The following is a 19,774-nucleotide window of genomic DNA, read 5'->3' on the forward strand; positions in this document are numbered from 1 at the left end:
GTGACCTTTCCTTTTGTAAAGTGACCATAAGTGTGAGCGTGTGCAGCATGAGTGTGTGTGCTCATGTTAAAGTGGCTGCTAGTGTGTGAGCGTGTACAGTGTGTGTGTTGTGTGTGTGTGCTCATGTGTGCTTGTGTGTGGAGAGTTCAGTGTTCAAGGCTCTGATGGCCTGGGGGAAGAAGCTGAGCCGAAGTCTCTCTGTCCTATTTGCTGGTGTTCGCAGGCGTTTGCCTGACCGCAGCAGCTTGAACAGGCTGTTGTTGGGGTGGTGAGGGTCTTTCATCATTTTGCAGGCTCTGAATTTGCACCTCTTGTTATATAAGACCTGCAGGGGTGGTAGTACAATACCCGTAGTACGCTCAGCTGAGCGTACCACTCTCTGTAGGGCCTTCTTGTCCTGTGCCGTGCTGTTTCCATACCAGGCAGTGATGTTTCCAGTCAAGATGCTCTCTACAGCTCCGGAGTAGAAGGACTGGAGTATCTTCCCCGATACTCTGAACTTCCTTAACTGTCTCAGGTGGTAGAGGCACTGCTTCGCCTTTTTTACGTCTGAGTCTATGTGTGTTGTCCATGTCAGATCCTCTGAGATGTGGACCCCCAGGTACTTGAAGCTGCTCACCCTGTCCACGGTAGCCCCGTTTATCCTCAGTGGTGTGTGTGTCCCCTGCTGTTTTCTCCTAAAATCCACGATCAGCTCCTTGGTTTTACCAATGTTCAGGAGCAGGCTGTTGTCCTGGCACCAGCGTTCCAGTACCTCAACCTCCTCCCGGTAGGCCTTCTTGTCGTTGTCCGAGATCAGCCCCACCACCACTGTGTCGTCCGCAAACTTCACTATGGAGTTGGAGCTGAACTTGGCCACACAGTCATGTGTGTATAGTGAATACAGCAGGGGGCTCAGAACACAGCCCTGGGGGGACCCGATGCTCAGGGTGATGGTGTTGGAGGTCTGACCCCCCACCCTGACCGCCTGGGGCCTTTCACTCAGAAAGTCCAGTATCCAGGCGCTCAGAGCGGAGCTCAGACCCAGCTCGATCAGCTTGTCCACCAGTCTGAAAATGTTATTAACAGATTGCAGAATGGGTACAATACAGTACAGCTCAATACACACAATTGTTAAGGGGATGCAGACCAGAGAAAGACTTTCGTCTTGTTTACATCAGGGTCCCCCATTTTCAATTTATCATAACATTTATGACATACATGACATACAGGTAGACAGTACTGTTACATCTAGACATTTATGACATACCAGATCTACAAATATACAGTACAAAAAGAGAGTATTTGAGGGGGAAGAAACTGTACATTGGAGGAGGTTGGGGGAACTGTACATTGGAGGGGGTTGGGTTTGGACACTTACAGGGGCCAGTTTCGAATTGCAGTCTCCCGTAGGTGCTCTTTGAGAGTAGTTTTGAAAGTGGGTAGTGATTCACATTCCTTTAAAGGATGAAGGGGGAGTAGGATGGCAATGGAAGAAAGGATTAAGAAAAAGTAGAATTGATTGATTGATTTATTGAACATTTTATTAACAGATTGCAGAATGGATACAATACAGTACAATACACACAATTGTTAAAGGAAAACTCCAACATTTTGGGAAATTAGCTTATTTAACATCTTCCCTGGAGTTAGACAAGAAGATGCATACTTTTTTTGTCTCTGTGCGTGCATTTAGCTTAGGGAACAGTCGCTCTGTTAGCGTAGCTTAGCTTCATCACTGGAAGTGGGGGAGGGTTTGAGCCTGACGTTCCCTACAGTGCCCTACAGTCACGAAATACACTCCAAATACAACTCCAAAACGTTCATGTAAACATGTTGTGACCTGTGTATTCACCACGTGGAGAAATAAAAAATAATTGAATTAGACAATTACGTTTTATAAGCAAATATACTCTGAACAATTTTTTTGACCAACCACTACTCTATGAGCGCAGCCAGTGATTTCAACGTGACGCTGTGTGTGTTTACATTCTCATTCATTCAAAAGATCCAAACCGATTGAAGTTTATGGATACTGTTGTGAAGGATCAGATTAAACCGAATATGTATATTTATTTATATATATATATTTAATTGTATTTGTATATCGTTTGATATCCCCTGTATATTCCTTGTACAATATGCATTGAATATCCCTTTAGTCTACTAAACAGCCCATAATAGTTTCATTCTACCATTGGACGAGAACCTGGCGCCAGGTTGCCATACCCCTAGGTCCAAGTTCAATCGTGCCGCCTAACATGTCGAGGCAACCCCCGGTTCCGCGCAGTAATATGTCGGGCGAAATACGAATGGTACTATTTGTTCATAGCGCATATATATATGGCGCTAGTAAAGTAGAACTTTCTTTTAGTCCAGTTCTTTACCCTCCAACAGAGTGACAGACGCAAAGCCTCCCCACGACGCACGTGTGGTGTAGTAAGGCCTACTTGGCCCAGAATAGGCATTGAGATATCGTGTAGATTAATAGTTGAATAGTCATAGTTTGGCACTATACCGTCGAGTTGGACGTATTCTATTAAGCTAATAATAGTCTATTTATGTATGGTGCATCGTTCGGTTAGAGTTCTAAAGTTATCAGTACCCCCATCGTTCCTGACGTTATCTGGACGCTTGACCAGGCTGGTCAGACCCCTAGTGGTGATTGCACCCGAGGAGCTCCGGGCCAAGAGCGACTGGACCTGTATATTGGATTACTCTACCCGGACGACGGCGAGCCTTCCACAGCTTGGATTATGCTTTGTGTGCTTTGATTATTCCATGGATAAAGGCCAACACTGCGGAGTGTTGGAACTACCCCCCGGAGAGGACTCCAGGTGAGACGGCGCTCGACACCATTGAGGTCGCCTCACGTCTATCCGTTGTGGACCGGCAGCTACCGTCCACAGAGGGTCCAGCTGTATTCGTCTGCGGCCCGAGGTTCTGTGGGCACCGTGTCCAAGACTTTGGATTCTCCCAAGACACCGTCGGCCAGATGGGATACCGCCAGCGGCTTCTCTAACCCCCCCCTCCTACTGTCTTACAACCAGCGGGACCCCCCCCCCCCCCTTAGTGTATCCAGCTATAATCATTTAAGTACCTTCGCTATCGTTTTCCTAAATATTCCAGGTTGTATACTTACTCCCTGCGTAACCAGAGATTGGACATTCAATGTTGATTTACCTACGACTACTCATTTGCCATAAAAGTGCATATTCCATATTTCAAATCATAAATGTAATTAAGTGATCGTTGTATACACCCTTTGCTGTATTAAACCTTCGATTTGGTACATTTGTGTGGATTCGTTTCATCAGGTGGGAAAGTGTTCATCATACTTATATCTTGTACTGGGTGGCCAGAAGTTAAAGTACATGAGGTAGTGGTATTAAATATCATATCTAACAATACAGTCAGGGAATTGTACCCCTCAGTTACAGATACCATGACTTGAAATCTTCTTACCTTGATGATTAAAAGCCTCCCCAATTTAGAAAACAGTAATCCAATGGCTGGTAGTTATATACCGGACGCTCTGAGCTAACCGGAGCTAACACAGACCAGGATCGCAAAGCATATATAATTACTTCCTTTCTGGGGTTGTCAAAATAAAAGAGCGACGTCTATAGCAGCGGAATACGTTTATTTTGTACATTATCTAACGTTAACACGAACCTAAACTAACTTTAGGTTAGTTGTAACGTTAGTTTAGGTTCGTGTTAACGTTAGATAATGTACAAAATAAACGTATTCCGCTGCTATAGACGTCGCTCTTTTATTTTGAAACCCCCCAGAAAGGAAGTCATTGCTCTCGTTATCTGCTTGAGTGTCCGGTTAGCTCCGTTAGCGTGCAGTAGTTAGTAGTATATCAATACCAGCCATTGGATTACTGTTTTCTAAATTGGGGAGGCTTTTAATCATCAAGGTAAGAAGATTTCAAGTCATGGTATCCATAAACTTCAATCGGTTTGGATCTTTTGAATGAATGAGAATGTAAACACACACAGAGTCACGTTGAAATCACTGGCTGCGCTCATAGAGTAGTGGTTGGTCAAAAAAATAGTTCAGAGTATATTTGCTTATAAAACGTAATTGTCTAATTCAATTATTTTTTATTTCTCCACGTGGTGAATACACAGGTCACAACATGTTTACATGAACGTTTTGGAGTTGTATTTGGAGTGTATTTCGTGACTGTAGGGCACTGTAGGGAACGTCAGGCTCAAACCCTCCCCCACTTCCAGTGATGAAGCTAAGCTACGCTAACAGAGCGACTGTTCCCTAAGCTAAATGCACACACAGAGACAAAAAAGGTATGCATCTTCTTGTCTAACTCCAGGGAAGATGTTAAATAAGCTAATTTCCCAAAATGTTGGAGTTTTCCTTTAACTCATTGACCGCCGGGGATTAGACGGGTCCCGTTGTAGCTATGCCACGCTTTAAAGATAGGAGTGCGTCACCTTGTTTGTAGAGCTATATCTATATTCTATATTATAGCTATGGGGACAATACTATGGTAATTTGACAGTGACTTTCTTCCGTCCAAGATGCAAAAAAGAGATAATTTTTCCATGCATACGTTTGCGCGTTATCCCGTGGTGAATATAAGTATAATTTCAAAGTGGTGTGGGGTAATTCCCGAAAGGCTGAGTTATAGCCTTATATTAGTGTTGTCAAAAATATCGATTTTTCGATACATATCGACTCTGAATATTTAAAACGGGTTCAATACTAATTTCCCACAATATTGATATTTAATTGTTCATAAAAAATAAAATTATTTTTGTATAAGGAAGTTGCATTGTTCATTTCAATACCTGTAATAGTACAGTAGTCCACACACACGTGCATTCAGTTAAGTTGGAATATGACTAATACAAACAGTTCAGTTTGACAGGTACATGCAACACAGATTACAGTGTTTACATCTGTCTGCTTGAGAAAATACCATGTTCTGCAATAAAAATTATTGAAGTGAGATGAACAGACTGAACTTCATTTTATTAGATAAAACATGTTGACAAAGTTTTACTTTGCAGTTGAAAAAAGGTAATAAATTAAATTGTATCAAATAAAAAAAAAAAAAAAATTCATGTTATGATGAATTGAAAATGGGGGACCCTGATGTAAACAAGACAAAAGTCTTTCTCTGGTCTGCATCCCCTTAACAATTGTGTGTATTGAGCTGTACTGTATTGTACCCATTCTGCAATCTGTTAATAAAAAATTTCAGTTCGAATCCAGCTCACAGCTCCGGGGTTGTCACCAGCTTGGCTGGCCGTCTGCACTAATACAATTGGCTGTATTAGAGGGTGGGAGAAGCTGGCGGGGTGGGTCCGGGTCGTTGTAAACAGCGACTCCTACAGTTCGGTCGGGGCGCCTGCTAAGCGCGGATAGGACTTGAGGGGGATAGTGTGGTCCTCCCACACGCTACGCCCTCTCGATGAGAATCCGCGCTGCCAGGTGAAAAGAAGCAGTGATTGGCTGGACGTGTGTCGGAGGAAGCACGTGGTAGCCTCCACTCTCCCAGATGATCTGACTGTGGGGGGTAAGTGCGCAGCGACCAGGAAGGGACTGGGAATTGGCATACGACTAACATTGGGATGGGAGAAAATCGGAGGAAAAATGGAGGGGGAAAAAGATCAATAAAAAAAAAAAAAAAAGAGTTGGACAATATCGGTATAGGTAAAAAAGCCAATATCGAGCATCCCTACTGATGACGTCTCATGATGACCTGTCTGAGCAGCCAATCATGATTTATGACATTATGCACTTTCAATAAAGCATTATTAAAAACATTTATTGTTGTCATTCTTATGTTGTGGCAGCAGCAGGGGGGACGACGACGACTTCGTAACCTAGTTACTTTCAAAGTAACTAAGTTACTTTAATCAAGTAATCAGTAAAGTAACTAGATTACCTTTTAAAGGAGTAATCAGTAATCAGATGATCTTTACAAGTAATCTGTGGCATCACTGGCCCGGAGACATTTGAGTGTAACACAGGGTCTGGAACAGGGTTTACTGCACTCTCGATACTGCCACCTGGGAGGATCTGTCCGGTACTGCACCCTCGGGGTCGCAGTATGCCTTCTAACGGCAACATACAGGTCCCTGACGCGTGTACCTGTTCCGCAACAGTAAGTGACTTCCGGGGTAGGCCTGATTGGCCCCGACAGGCACGTGACGCGGCAAACTCAGGACGCGCAACGAGGCTGCTGAGAGCTGTCGCGCGGAAATAGGCTGTCTATTGCCATTCTCTAACACAAACTCTAACCTTAACCAGCTCCTTAACAGCGCCTAAACTTAACCGTTCTAACCTTAACCAACTCCGAAACAATGCCTAACCTTAACCATGCCTAACCTTAACCATAGAAAGAATATTGCCATTCTCTAAGACAAACTCTAACCTTAACCAGCTCCTTAACAGCGCCTAAACTTAACCGTTCTAACCTTAACCAACTCCGAAACAATGCCTAACCTTAACCTTAACCATAACCATGCCTAACCTTAACCGGCGAAAGAATACACGTTAAAAAAAAAAATCATGTTAAAAAAAAAAGATTTGATGGGATTCGAACTCACCAACAACGGACCGCAGGATCGCAGGACCGCTGCTGTGCCAGGTGAGCTATAGCGCCGAATGAGAGTCATGGCGTATTTGGACGGTTACGTAATTCCGTAAGCTCTGTCGCTCGGCTCCGCGGAGCGTGCCGCGCGGCAGAGAAAGTTGCGCGTCACGTGCCTGTCGGGGCCAATCAGGCCTACCCCGGAAGTCACTTACTGTTGCGGAACAGTTACACGCGCCTGAATACTTTAGACAACAAATGTTTGTTTCCGCGTCTCTGATTGGCCGGGTCATGTGACATGTGCGCCAATCGTGGGACCGCAAATTTCTACACTGGTTAAGCTTAGGCGCTCGTTCGAAGTTGGTTAAGGTTAGAGTTTGTCTTAGAGCAGGGCAATAGAACACCAGCCCTGATTCCAAACTCTAACCTTAACCAACTGCGAAAGAGTCGCCTAAGCTTAACCAGTGATAAACTAGGCGTTAGGTAGTTTGCAGGCTGTTAGACCCGGAAATAGGCGCTAAACTTGCCGTCCCACGATTGGTGCACATGTCACATGACCTGGCCAATCAGAGCGCAAAACTCGAACGCGGAAACAAACATTTGTTGTCGAAAGTATACATGCGTCCCTGACATTGAATAGAATATTAAAATCGAAAAATGTGGATGGAGTAGGGGATAAGAGAGAGAGCAGGATGGAGTAGGGGATGAGAGGGAGCAGGATGGAGTAGACAAATAACATGAAGCAGAACACAGAAAATAAATAGATACAAATCAATCAAAACTGAATTTATTACACAATTACAAGAATAACAATAAAAAATAATAGTACTAATATTGTGGGTAAATTATCTGAATACAGTTAAGAGGATTCGTATTGCTCCTATTCACAAACTATAAAAGAAAATATTTAAGAAAATAGGTGTGGCATTTGTAATTAAAATAAATTAAAAAGGATAATAAAATTAATAAAAATACCAATAACAACTAAAAGGACACTCAAGATGCCCACCCATGGGTAATGGCAGCTATGTACACTTTACAATGAACATTTGTTATTCGGTTATATTTCATCCCTGCCATGAAAGTAACTCCTCTGCCTGCATCTCCTTGGAACCACTGTCTGCGCATTCACTGACACTGGAACGTGCGTTTATGAAACATAATGGCACACCTGATAATGCACCACATCCAATTCTACAGCTGCTATTTGTCTCTTAAATGAGCGTTTGTATTTGACTTGTAATGAAAATAAGTCTCTCCTTCCCTGGAGACCATGTAGAATAGTGTAGTGAGATGTGTGCCCTGCCCAGACCAGCCATCTTGTTTGGCCAAATAGCAAACATTGAAAATACTTCACCTTTAAAACACAATGCTGCTTAGCGAACAACATCCTGTTGTAAGTAACTAAGAGATTTGCTGGAAAGAATGATCAACTTCTGTCATAGATCACTAGATTTATCACCCTCAACAGAGGCGAAATGGGCAATAGCAAACATTAAATACTTAACCTACAAACATAAGACGGGGCGGCGTGACTCAGGGGTAGAGCGGGTCGTCCAATGATCGAAGGGTTGGTGGTTCGAATCCCGCTCAAGCAAATGTCCATCCCACTGCCGTTGTGTCCTTGGGCAAGACACTTAACCTACTTGCCTCGTATGAATGTGTATGCATGTGAATGAATGTTGGTGGTGGTCGGAGGGGCCGTAGGCGATGATTATTCGCCACGCTTCCGTGAGTCTGCCTCAGGGCAGCTCTGGCTGCAATTGTAGCTTACCACCACCGGTATGACTGTGTATGAACGAATAATGGACTCTGTAAGCGCTCTGGAAGAAGAGCGCTATATAAATCCAATCCATTATTCTTTTTATTATCAATATTGATGTAACGGAGATTTGCTGGGGGAAGAAACGCAGATTACAGGAGTCTAGGTGCCCTTGTGCGTTTGTTTAATCTCAATATTGATTTCAATGGACAATGATGGAAATTAATTCAAATAAAATATTTGTTGAAAAACGAGAAACTAGAATTCAGGGCATTGGCCTGCTGTCAGCCTATGTGCAAAGTTTCATCCATCTGTAAGGGCCATAGCTGGTGCGGACAGACAGACAGCGTGCGGGTGTAATAATAGTAGTAATATTGTTGAGTAACCTAATCTGAATGGAGTTAAAAATGGAAAATCTAATAAAAATGGAAGACCTCTGTCCCTGGTAGACGTTTAGACGCATGTTCACATTCAGACAGTTCCAAAGTGATGTGGAGTCAGCATTTAATGTTTGCAAGGTCGCAGTGAATTCTGATATTATGAATCAGTGATTAATGTAGTTCTCGAAAGAGGGACACTTGTTTTTCTTCCAGAGACTAAAGCCATTCCCACGAGTGCTTTTCCTTGGACGTGAACATGCCGTCAAACGCAATAGTAACATCTCTCAACCTGGCTTCCTGCAAGTGTTCGACAATCTGTGAATACTTCCTGCAGTTCACATCCATCCTCAAGTCTCCGTCTATCCCGGAGGTCAGCATCTTACAACACACCTCTACAAAACTGGCCAACATCACCTCAACGATCTGGACTGTTAGCTCAAAAAACTCTGCGTCAGTCTGCATGTCAAATCTGCAGTAGCTGTTCCCAACCATGGTTCATCACATGGTTACTGGTGTATTCAACTAACTCGTCACAGATGCTGTAAACTTCTGCTGCGTCCTTAAACAATCCACTGATGCCATTTTCTCTGGTCGCAGTCAACGGGATGTCCTCAAACTGTCCTCAATCTGTCAAAAAGTATCTGAAGTGAACAGGTTTACCATCCATTGTACACACCTGTTTTTTGGCAAACTCACACAAATTCCTCACCAAAAGCTCTGTTCTAGACACTACTTCTGGCACCCCATTGTTCATGTGGAGAGCAAACTTTGATTGTTGAGAAATTATCTTCTCCCAAAGCTCAAGTGTCATCTTAGACTGGTGAGCCAAACCACTGATCAAATGTATACCACACTTGTATACTTGTATTCACTTTAGAAACCTGTGGGACTGAGGTTCCCATATTCCTTTACCAACCCTGGCAGGATTTCAGATTTGTATTAGTCAAGGATTTGTTTGAAGTCCTTGTCTGTTCCTGTGCCATCGCTGAAGATATCTGCTAAGTCTGTGAAATATCTCCCTCTGTGGTGTGGTCCCTTCATTCGTAACGATGTCATGAATAATCTTTCTACAAATGTCTACTTGTCTCTCTGGGTGTGATGCTCCGTCTTCACCCCGGCAGCTTGTGTGGTCAGAGTCTGGTGTTGTCGGCAGAACCGTGTTCTTGGAAAGGTCTGGCTGAACCAAGAGAGGTCACTGTACTCTGCGGAGGAAAGCTCTGTTCTGTATACATGGCTTCCTGTTTTACTGAAGTGTTCATCATGTCACTTTGTCTTGTGTTTTGTGATTCTGTCTCCATGCTCCAATAGTGCTGATCAGACGGTTTAGTCACACAAACATCTGAATCTTGGACTGGTCTTTGCCAGTATGCATCAGCAGAGCTTTGTGTACTGTGGCTGCCACATTGTTCTTCACAGCCTTGTTTGACTGCCTTTGCAGTGTATTTCAAAGGTAATGGAAACACTATGTTTTCATTCCCATTCGTCCTTCCCAGTTTATTATACACCACTGCTTGCACTTGCTTTTCAAGATCAGAGAGAAACGCATTACGCCTGTGGTTTTGTGAACTGAGATCAAAGTTATAATCTAGGATTCTATAGAGATTCACAGAGTAATAGTATTTGCCACCAATAGATGGGTTAACTTTAATGAATTTATTAACTCTAATGAATTTATCAATCTCCACCACAATGCCCCTGGTCAGTAAAGATGAGTCAAGTCTTGATTTCACTTCCGATTTTACAACAAGCTCCAAACCTATTCTCTCACAAAGCGGGTAACGCTTGGTCTGCCTATTTCCATTAGCCGCTATGCGTCTTTCTTTCTCCGTCTCCATGTCCAACCTTCGTTTTTTCAACACCTCTTTCAGTCTAGTGCTTTCTGGCGGTGTTGTTTGAGGAGTGCTTTCTGGCGGTGTTGTTTGAGGAGCATTTCTTCTCACACTATTCATTGGGATGGGAGTGTTACGCCATTGTTCCTTTTCTGAGAGACTCCTAAACCGAAATGCGCCTCTCCTACTTAAAGTATTTGACGTAATGTGTTTAGCAAGTTCTGTTTTCCCACTTTGCAGATCAAGATCAAAATTGTGCTCCAGGATTTCATGGACAATCTGCCAAAGCGATCCAGCTAAGCCCTTAGCAAAAGTGGCTATTTCATTCACTACCCCATTGGTCAATAAGCACAAACTTAGTTTGTCTATTTTACGGCTTTCAACTGCATGAAGATTGAGCCCAATCTCACGACAGAAGGGGTAGGGTTCCATTCTTGTTTGTGTCCTGGTTAAGGATGGTTGTGAATCTGGATAAGCCGCCTCCTCCTTGATCAGTTGTGAATCTAAATAAGCCTCCTCCTTAATCAGTTGTGAACCTGAATAAGCCGCCTCCTCCTTGATCAGTTGTGAATCTAAATAAGCCTCCTCCTTAATCTTAGGAAGTTCAAAATCATTAGGAAGTTCAAAAACCTCTCTCGCCCTTGGCCCAGTTATACCAATCACTTGCTTTGCTTTACTCCAAGCGTGTGACGCGAAGATTCTTCGTTGCTCATCATTGTGAAAACGTATGTTAAAATTCTTTTCTAGAATCTCTGTGAAAAACATGCAAGCCTTGATCATTTTTGTGGCAAATTTATAAATCTCAATTACAACACCATATGTCATTAGCTGGGGATCAAGACTCTGCTTCCTCCCAGATCCCACATTGAAATCTAGACCTGCTTTCCTGCAATGGACATATGAGTCACTATTACCTTTAGACAACGAGAGGATTTCTTTGGAGCGAGCAGAACGATGACTCCACAACATTTTCTGTTTTGTTTTCGCTTTTTGGACATCGTCATGATTGCTGGCCGTCTCTGTATCTATGTACACATCTGTGTCTGTCTCCTCAGAAAACAGTTCTGAAACTCCACGCCAGCAGTAAGTGTGGTCAGAGTCTGGTGTTTTGTCAGCAGAACCGTGTTCTTGGAAAGGCCTGGCTGAACCAAGAGAGGTCACTGTACTCTGCGGAGGAAAGCTCTGTTCTGTATACATGGCTTCCTGTTCTACTGAAGTGTTCATCATGTCACTTTGTCTTGTGTTTTGTGATTCTGTCTCCATGCTCCAATAGTGCTGATCAGACGGTTTAGTCACACAAACATCTGAATCTTGGACTGGTCTTTGCCAGTATGCATCAGCAGAGCTTTGTGCAAATGCCCAAATGTGGCTGCCACATTGTTCTTCACAGCCTTGTTTGACTGCCTTTGCAGTGTATTTCAACCTATTTCCATTAGCCGCTATGCGTCTTTCTTTCTCCGTCTCCATGTCCAACCTTCGTTTTTTCAACACCTCTTTCAGTCTAGTGCTTTCTGGCGGTGTGGTTTGAGGAGTGCTTTCTGGCGGTGTTGTTTGAGGAGCATTTCTTCTCACACTATTCATTGGGACGGGAGTGTTAAGCCATTGTTCCTTTTCTGAGAGACTCCTACGCCGACACTTGTTCCGCAATATCAAATACGCAGTATTTGACCCAATGCGTTTAGCAAGTTCTGTTTTCCCACTTTGCAGATCAAGATCAAAATTGTGCTCCAGGATTTCATGGACAATCTGCCAAAGCGATCCAGCTAAGCCCTTAGCAAAAGTGGCTATTTCATTCACTACCCCATTGGTCAATAAGCACAAACTTAGTTTGTCTATTTTACGGCTTTCAACTGCATGAAGATTGAGCCCAATCTCACGACAGAAGGGGTAGGGTTCCATTCTTGTTTGTGTCCTGGTTAAGGATGGTTGTGAATCTGGATAAGCCGCCTCCTCCTTGATCAGTTGTGAATCTAAATAAGCCTCCTCCTTAATCAGTTGTGAACCTGAATAAGCCGCCTCCTCCTTGATCAGTTGTGAATCTAAATAAGCCTCCTCCTTAATCTTAGGAAGTTCAAAATCATTAGGAAGTTCAAAAACCTCTCTCGCCCTTGGCCCAGTTATACCAATCACTTGCTTTGCTTTACTCCAAGCGTGTGACACGAAGATTCTTCGTTGCTCATCATTGTGAAAACGTATGTTAAAATTCTTTTCTAGAATCTCCGTGAAAAACATGTGAGCCTTGATCATTTTTGTGGCAAATTTAGAAATCTCAATTACAACACCATATGTCATTAGCTGGGGATCAAGACTCTGCTTCCTCCCAGATCCCACATTGAAATCTAGACCTGCTTTCCTGCAATGGACATATGAGTCACTATTACCTTTAGACAACGAGAGGATTTCTTTGGAGCGAGCAGAACGACGACTCCACAACATTTTCTGTTTTGTTTTCGCTTTTTGGACATCGTCATGATTGCTGGCCGTCTCTGTATCCATGTACACATCTGTGTCTGTCTCCTCAGGAAACGGTTCTGAAACTTGTTCATTTGTGTAATACCGCCTTTGTTTCAAATCTGAGGCAACACGCTGATCCTCTTTGTGACTTTCATCAGAAGTATTAGACAATAGGGGAAGGACAGCGGGGACTTCACAAGAAATTGATATCTCATCATCTTCCTTTTTTACATGCAGTAATCTGGGCCCCGTCTCTGTTGCCATGGTTGTTTCTGAGGAGCATCTCATTTCTGAGCTCCGAGTTTCTTCCTGATTATTCCTTAGATCTAACTGCCTTCCTGTAATTACATTTAGTCTTTGATGACAGGGGGCCGTACACGCTTCCACCTTAATCATGTTTGTTGGAATGTTCTCAAATGAAAGACTTTCCTTACGGAACGCATCTCTCAACTCTTGGAGACCTGAACATAGCCTTTCTTCCTTTCCTAGAACCAGTCTTATTTTCTTTCTAGCATCGTGTGCTTTGGCTTCACCACTTTGGAGATCTAGATCAAAATTGTGCTCCAGCACATCGAAAACAATCTCATAGAAACTTCCCGACAACACTTTGGCGAAATCAAACAATTCATTCATCACACCCTTGGTTAACAAATCTAGATGTAGTTTGGGCTTGCCTTTCGGTCTGATGTCAAGATCCAGACCAATTTTTGCACAGAAAGGGTAGAGATCACAGTTGAGTTTTAGCTCTCTTGGTTTGTGGATTATTGCTTCACTATTCAGTTCTCCATTAGCGTCAGCCTTGATAAACTCTAAAAATTTTGCACAGAAAGGGTAGAGATCACAGTTGAGTTTTAGCTCTCTTGGTTTGTGGATTATTGCTTCACTATTCAGTTCTCCATTAGCGTCAGCCTTGATAAACTCTGAGATCAGGTTCACATCACCGTTTCTGCTGCCTTCTGCTGAGATTCCAGATTCCTCAGAGATTTCCTGTGGCTCGCCATGACACTCTCTGGCAAGACTCGATTCACTGCTCAATGTTAATGACGTCATTGGATCAGGAAGCACAAAGACTTCCTGCCTCTGCTTAAGGTCATTTTTCATAGTGTCCTTCATGACCGTTGCACTTTCGTGGACGCATGTCGCAAACTCACCGCGCTGAATGTCATCATTGATGCCCAGATCAAAGTTGTATTCTAGGATTTCACAAATGAAGTACCTCTCAGCTTTATTAGCTGCTTTAGCAAAGTCACATATATCAAGTACTATGCCATTTGTCAGCAGTTCCACATCCAGTTTTTCCTTTCGTTTGTGTGCAACATCAAAATCTAAACCTATTTGAGCACAGTCTGGGAAAGAGACCGCGCCTTCCTGAATGCGGCGCTCCCAAATGTACTCGTGGTCTATGCCGTCCGTGACTCCTTTTACTTCCAAACCTTGGCTGAGCAAGTTGACGTCCCTCCCAACAGCATCCATCACTCAACTCCTTTGAAGAGTACTTCCTGTTGTCTCAGCTCCAGATGTCATCATCAGCTGCTCATACGCAATTCAGTTGACTGGGAAGAGAAAAAAGAAGAAAAGGACCGTCAGAAATGTTCAGAATTGGGGGCGCCAGGGCGCACCACGTACAGCACTGCGGTGCAACACGGCCGTCCCGAGTTCGACTCCCGGTCCCGCTCCCGGCGACCTTTGCCGAATGTCTTCCCCCATCTATCCTCCCATACTTCCTCTCTCTCTCTACCGGACTGCCCAAAAAGAAACAATAAAATATCTACCAAAAACATAATAATAAAAAATAATAATGTTCAGAATTGAACTCATGACAATCACTAAAATGCTGCAGAACAGACGGTCCTTTTGACATCCGACTAATGCCGGGAACAGACGAGAGCCGAAGCGTCACGAAGCACCACAAACGTAATTTCTCGTGCGAGTACGACCTAGCTGTTCACACCAGCGGTGGTTCTCCCACACGCCAGTCTGCTCCACTGTCACGGGTAGCGCCGATATTTATCACGGGTTAAATTAGAAACCAAGAGCTTGATAACTCTTGGATGTGGTGCAGCTGGGTGTTAATGGTCTAATCTGTAAATCTGTGCCGAAAGGAAACTGGCTGCCAATCCCCCGTGCTTGGCAGTGCTTCAGGCTGCTCGTGGTGGCGTCCAGCGTGCCGGCCCCATAATTAGTGTAACTGCTGGTGCTTGGATACCCTCACACACAGGATGATGAGGGGTTCAGCGTGTCCTTCACTCATATTAGATTCCGTTTTTATTTAAAAGAAAATTGTAATTACCATCACTGTCAATACCACCATGCAGTAGATATATGAGCTCCTTACAGGATGTTTTAAAGTGATGCACATAATCACATAATTTAACCCTTGCACTGAGGAACCATATAACTCTGTTTTAAACATTGTTGGACAGTGCATGCATTTGCAGTTGTAAAGTCAAATCACTTTCAGTGCGAATGTGCCATCAAGAAAAACTCTACCATCCTCAACTATGATTGAATTACAACTCTCTAACTTAACCGTCTCCCTGTCATTTATAGAATAGAAATACTTGAATCATCCCGAGGGAAATTTGATACTACAAATCGCTCACAGTAAACATTTAGACAGAACAAAGTCACAAATAAGAATAACAAAACAAATGACCTAAGAATAAGAATAGAATAGGCCTAAGAATAAGATAATAATAATAGAGTACGGACCGGGATTCACATTTCGTATGTTATGTATTCTAGTATACATAACATACAAAATGTGAATCCCGGTCCGTACTATATTTCTCTATTTATTCTTATTATTATTTATTTTGTTTATTCCTTATGTATTTTTCTTGTTGCCTGTAAAGCGCCCTTGGGTTTCTTGAAATGCGCTATATGAATCCAAGTTGTTATTATTATTATTTACCACACACACTTACTCTGGCAGATGGGGAACCAGCTCCAATCATCACAACATCATGATGCTGCACCCGTGATGGACGTCTAACAAAGAGGGTGGAAAGAAAGTTTCAGTTATTACACCAGAAACCGTCTAGTACACATGGAATTCACAGGGACATGTAGGCCTATGTCAACAATTGGGAATTTTCAGATTCTACTTCAAGTCTTTCCTGGAGTAAAATCTATAAAATATGCTTTTTTGTTTTCTTTTAATATAATCATATATACACTGTATATTGCTATTACACTTTACGGTAAAAATTGCACTCTGTTTAGATGCCAAACTTACTTCCGTTGTACTGTATTTGTGCAGTTTAATGAAATTGGAATATAATCCAATCTGCTGGCTGCAAACAAACCTACGTTTTCATGGGGAAATGGAGAAGGATAATTTTGGCTTCCATCAAGAAAGTTTGAGAACTCAGAATTAAACCTCTGTTAAAGTATCAGATTTTATGGATATCCTGCCCCATTTTAAGTGGAAATTATAAGGTATAGTAAACTAATAGTATACTACCGGTATACTTGTTTGTAAGGCAATGTGTGCACCATTTGTACCATCTATTGCCACGGTCCAAGCTAGCGTGCACGAAACATTGGAGTAGGGTATATCTGCAGAGCCACAGAGCCCAACGTCTGGGCGGGGCTTTGTGGCATGGACAAGTCTTTGCACTACTGCGCATGCGGATGAGGGGGGGGGGGGCTCTCTCGCTCACGCAACTTTCGTCTTGTTTACATCAGGGTCCCCCATTTTCAATTCATCATAACATGACATACAGATAGACAGTAATGTTACATCTCTAGACATTTATGACATACCAGATCTACAAATATACAGCACTGTAAGTGATACAAAAAGAGTCATTCCACCAATCCAGTCCGATTTGGACGTTGGGATTTTTTTTTTACCAAGAGGTATTACTTTTCTGAACACCCCTCAAGATGAATGACATATTTAACTTCCAGAAAAATATATTTTCCCATCTCAGGCATGAAATCTCTTATTTTTGGTAATTATTGTATGATATGGACGCGAGCGAGCAGAGAGCATGCGCAGTAGTGCAAAGACTTGTCCATGCCACAAGACTTGTCCACGCCACGAAGCCCCGCCTCAAGCCCGTCCATGCCACGAAGCCCCGCCCAGACGTTGGGCTCTGTGGCTCTGCAGATATATGCTATTGAAACATTGAACCAATAACAAAGTAAATAATTCGAAACAGTACTATATAGCTGTATGTCATGTATGTCCCTATGAATTGAAAATGGGGGACCCTGATGTAAACAAGACGAAAGTCTCTCTGGTCTGCATCCCCCTAACAATTATGTGTATTGAGCTGTACTGTATAGTACCCATTCTGCAATCTGTTAATAAAGTTTTCATTCATTCGAAACACAGAAACGATGGCTTTATGCCACAACTGTTTTTCATGTAGGGCTAACCTTATTTTATTGCACAATGTCGTTCTATTGGATTCTATTATATATTACTATTGTATTATGCACATCGTTGCGGGCAAGAACCCCCGCATTTCATTGTATACTTGTATGCCGTGACAAATAAAACTCTTGACTTGACTTGAACCTAGCCACGGCTAACCATCATGGCTGCAGACAATGCAATCAGGCGAGCATCTTAGCTAACGGTAGCAAGCTACTAGCGTTAGCTACTGAAGATATACTCTTGAGACACAACATGTAATCATTGAAGCTTACCTCCAAATGCAATGTCTTTTTTGTACATAGTGCGTTCAACTTCACAACTTCTTATAACTTGTAATAACCTTTACATGTACTTTACACCAATGCTGTGAAAACAGCTCTGCTACCAAAACATGATGACGTATGAAGTTCCTTCTTCTTGTTTTTATTATGGCGGTTGGCAAACCGTTTTGGTGCATTACCGCCACCTACTGGAGTTTAAAGATTCAGTTGTTCCCAGATGATGATGAGTACCGGTCTTCTCCTCAGACATAAAATCAGTTTTTCAATACAAGTAGGCTTGCAGTGCTCGTATCACTCGGTATCACGCTGTGATACCTCACTCACTGAGGCTGAAGTACGCGCAATCGCGCACGGAAATGTTCCCGCGTGTACGCGCAGTCACGCACACAAAAATCAGCTGTTCCCATTCGTTGTAACTAAGTACCGGCTCGGCGCGGCCACCGTTTTTACATAACAAAAGCACAGGTAGAGTAGGCTGACCAAACGTCCTCTTTTGCCCGGACATGTCCTCTTTTCACGCCCTGTCCGGGGCGTCCGGGGGGGGTTTATTAATTCATCGAAATGTCCGGGGTTTCACTGTTTTTCAGTTTCAGTTTCACGGCCCTTTGCGAGCATCTGAAGGCTCGGGGCTGCATTTTTCGCCGAACATATAAATTACAGAATAAAGCGCTATTCGTTGCCGTTCGAATGCCATCTGGATCGCCAAAATCCGTGCCTCGGTTCTCGAGTTACATGCCGATATGTCAGGCATGCGACTTTTTACATGGCATTATCCAACCGGACTCCCGGAGAAGCATGCAGCTGCAGAGCCGCAGAGCCAGCGGCGCTCTCTGGGCCGCGCGCTGACGGCCGCGCTGTGAGGCAATAGTATCCAGCTGCAGGACGAGAGCACCAACACTTCTTCTTCTTCTTCTTCTTTGAATTTCCGGCAGTGTAGACGCATCGTGGCGTATTACTGCCCTCCGCAATTCTTGCTTCGCCCACACTTGAGAAAGTTTACACTCCTCTTCTTCTTCTTCTCATCTTCAAAACACATTTCTATCGTCTCTGTCTCCTTCTTCTCTGCTCCTCTTGTCATACAATCACAATACAAACATCATCTCCTCTCTTGGAGGGCCCCCCCAAGAGGGGGAACCCTCCATCTCCATTCTTCTCCTTCTCGCAGGACCGCAACACTTTAAGGCATAGATATATATAGAACACTAGATAGCTTGCCCGCGCTGCCGGCCAATGGAGAGCGACGTCACTGAACCGCCGCCATCTTGCTCCAGTTAGCCTTGAGTGAGAGTGAGTGAGCTGCACAGACAAAAATACTCATAACTCGCTGAAATATTGACGGATTTACAAACGGTTTGGTTTATTACAAGCATTATTAACGTGGCTATGATTCAAGCGGTTTGTAAAAAAAAAAACATTGTTAAAAAAAAAATTATAAATATGCAGCAAAAAAAAAAAAAAAAAAATACCTGTGCCAAAAAAAACGGTGCATGTGCGCGCGCATGCGCGTGCACATGCGCGCGCACGCGCGTGGAGCGTTTGACCTACTGTCAATTTTCCACTGCACCACTGAGAACATTAGTATGCAAAACAAAAAATGAACACAGATTTTGAGTGTGAATGAAAACTTTATTGCAACAAGATTGCAGAATGGGTACAATACAGTACGGCTCAATACACACAATTGTTAAGGGGATGCAGACCAGAGAAAGAAGTTTTGTCTTGTCTTCTCGTACTGAAAACGTGACTGTTAGCACAGAGACGGCTGCAGTTACACACAGGGCCATTTTCGTTTCGTTTTCAGGGTCAGTTTCGCTTTTCAGAACGCAACGTAATGGCAGGCAAGTTGCCCAGTCCACACGAGCGCTGGATTTAATATAACCATGATTGTATGTGCGCAGTTGCACTGTTCGGCCACACACAACCGGGGATTTGCTACACTGCAACCCCGGTCTTTGAAAACCGGAGTCCAGGGTGAAGTTTTGCGGTTTTGTGTGGGCATAGCAACCAAGGTTCCCAGTGTACAGCAGAGCTGTCGCGTCCCTGACGAAGACGGACAGGAGCACTTGGATTGGTCCCCAGGCCCTGCCCCACGCCGCAGCCCATTTCTGCTCACGGCTGCCCTTTGGGGGGA

General features: G+C 43.4%; 1 protein-coding gene and 1 long non-coding RNA gene across 2 annotated transcripts in view; one reads left to right on the forward strand and one right to left on the reverse strand.

Annotated features, from left to right (window-relative positions):
* cacna1fa (calcium channel, voltage-dependent, L type, alpha 1F subunit a) overlaps nt 1–19,774 on the forward strand; it is a gene marked incomplete at its 3' end in the record, with an annotated part of 242,326 nt that overhangs the window by 165,415 nt on the left and 57,137 nt on the right.
* LOC311243532 lies at nt 7,382–17,776 on the reverse strand. The gene is made up of 3 exons (XR_014620660.1): nt 17,703–17,776; nt 15,900–15,963; nt 7,382–14,525 (listed from the first exon to the last, which is right to left on the reverse strand). It is a non-coding gene; the product is annotated as an uncharacterized lncRNA (long non-coding RNA).

Source organism: Notolepis coatsorum (genome assembly GCF_963971535.1).
Source record: "Notolepis coatsorum genome assembly, chromosome: 17".
NCBI classification, from domain to species: domain Eukaryota; kingdom Metazoa; phylum Chordata; class Actinopteri; order Aulopiformes; family Paralepididae; genus Notolepis; species Notolepis coatsorum.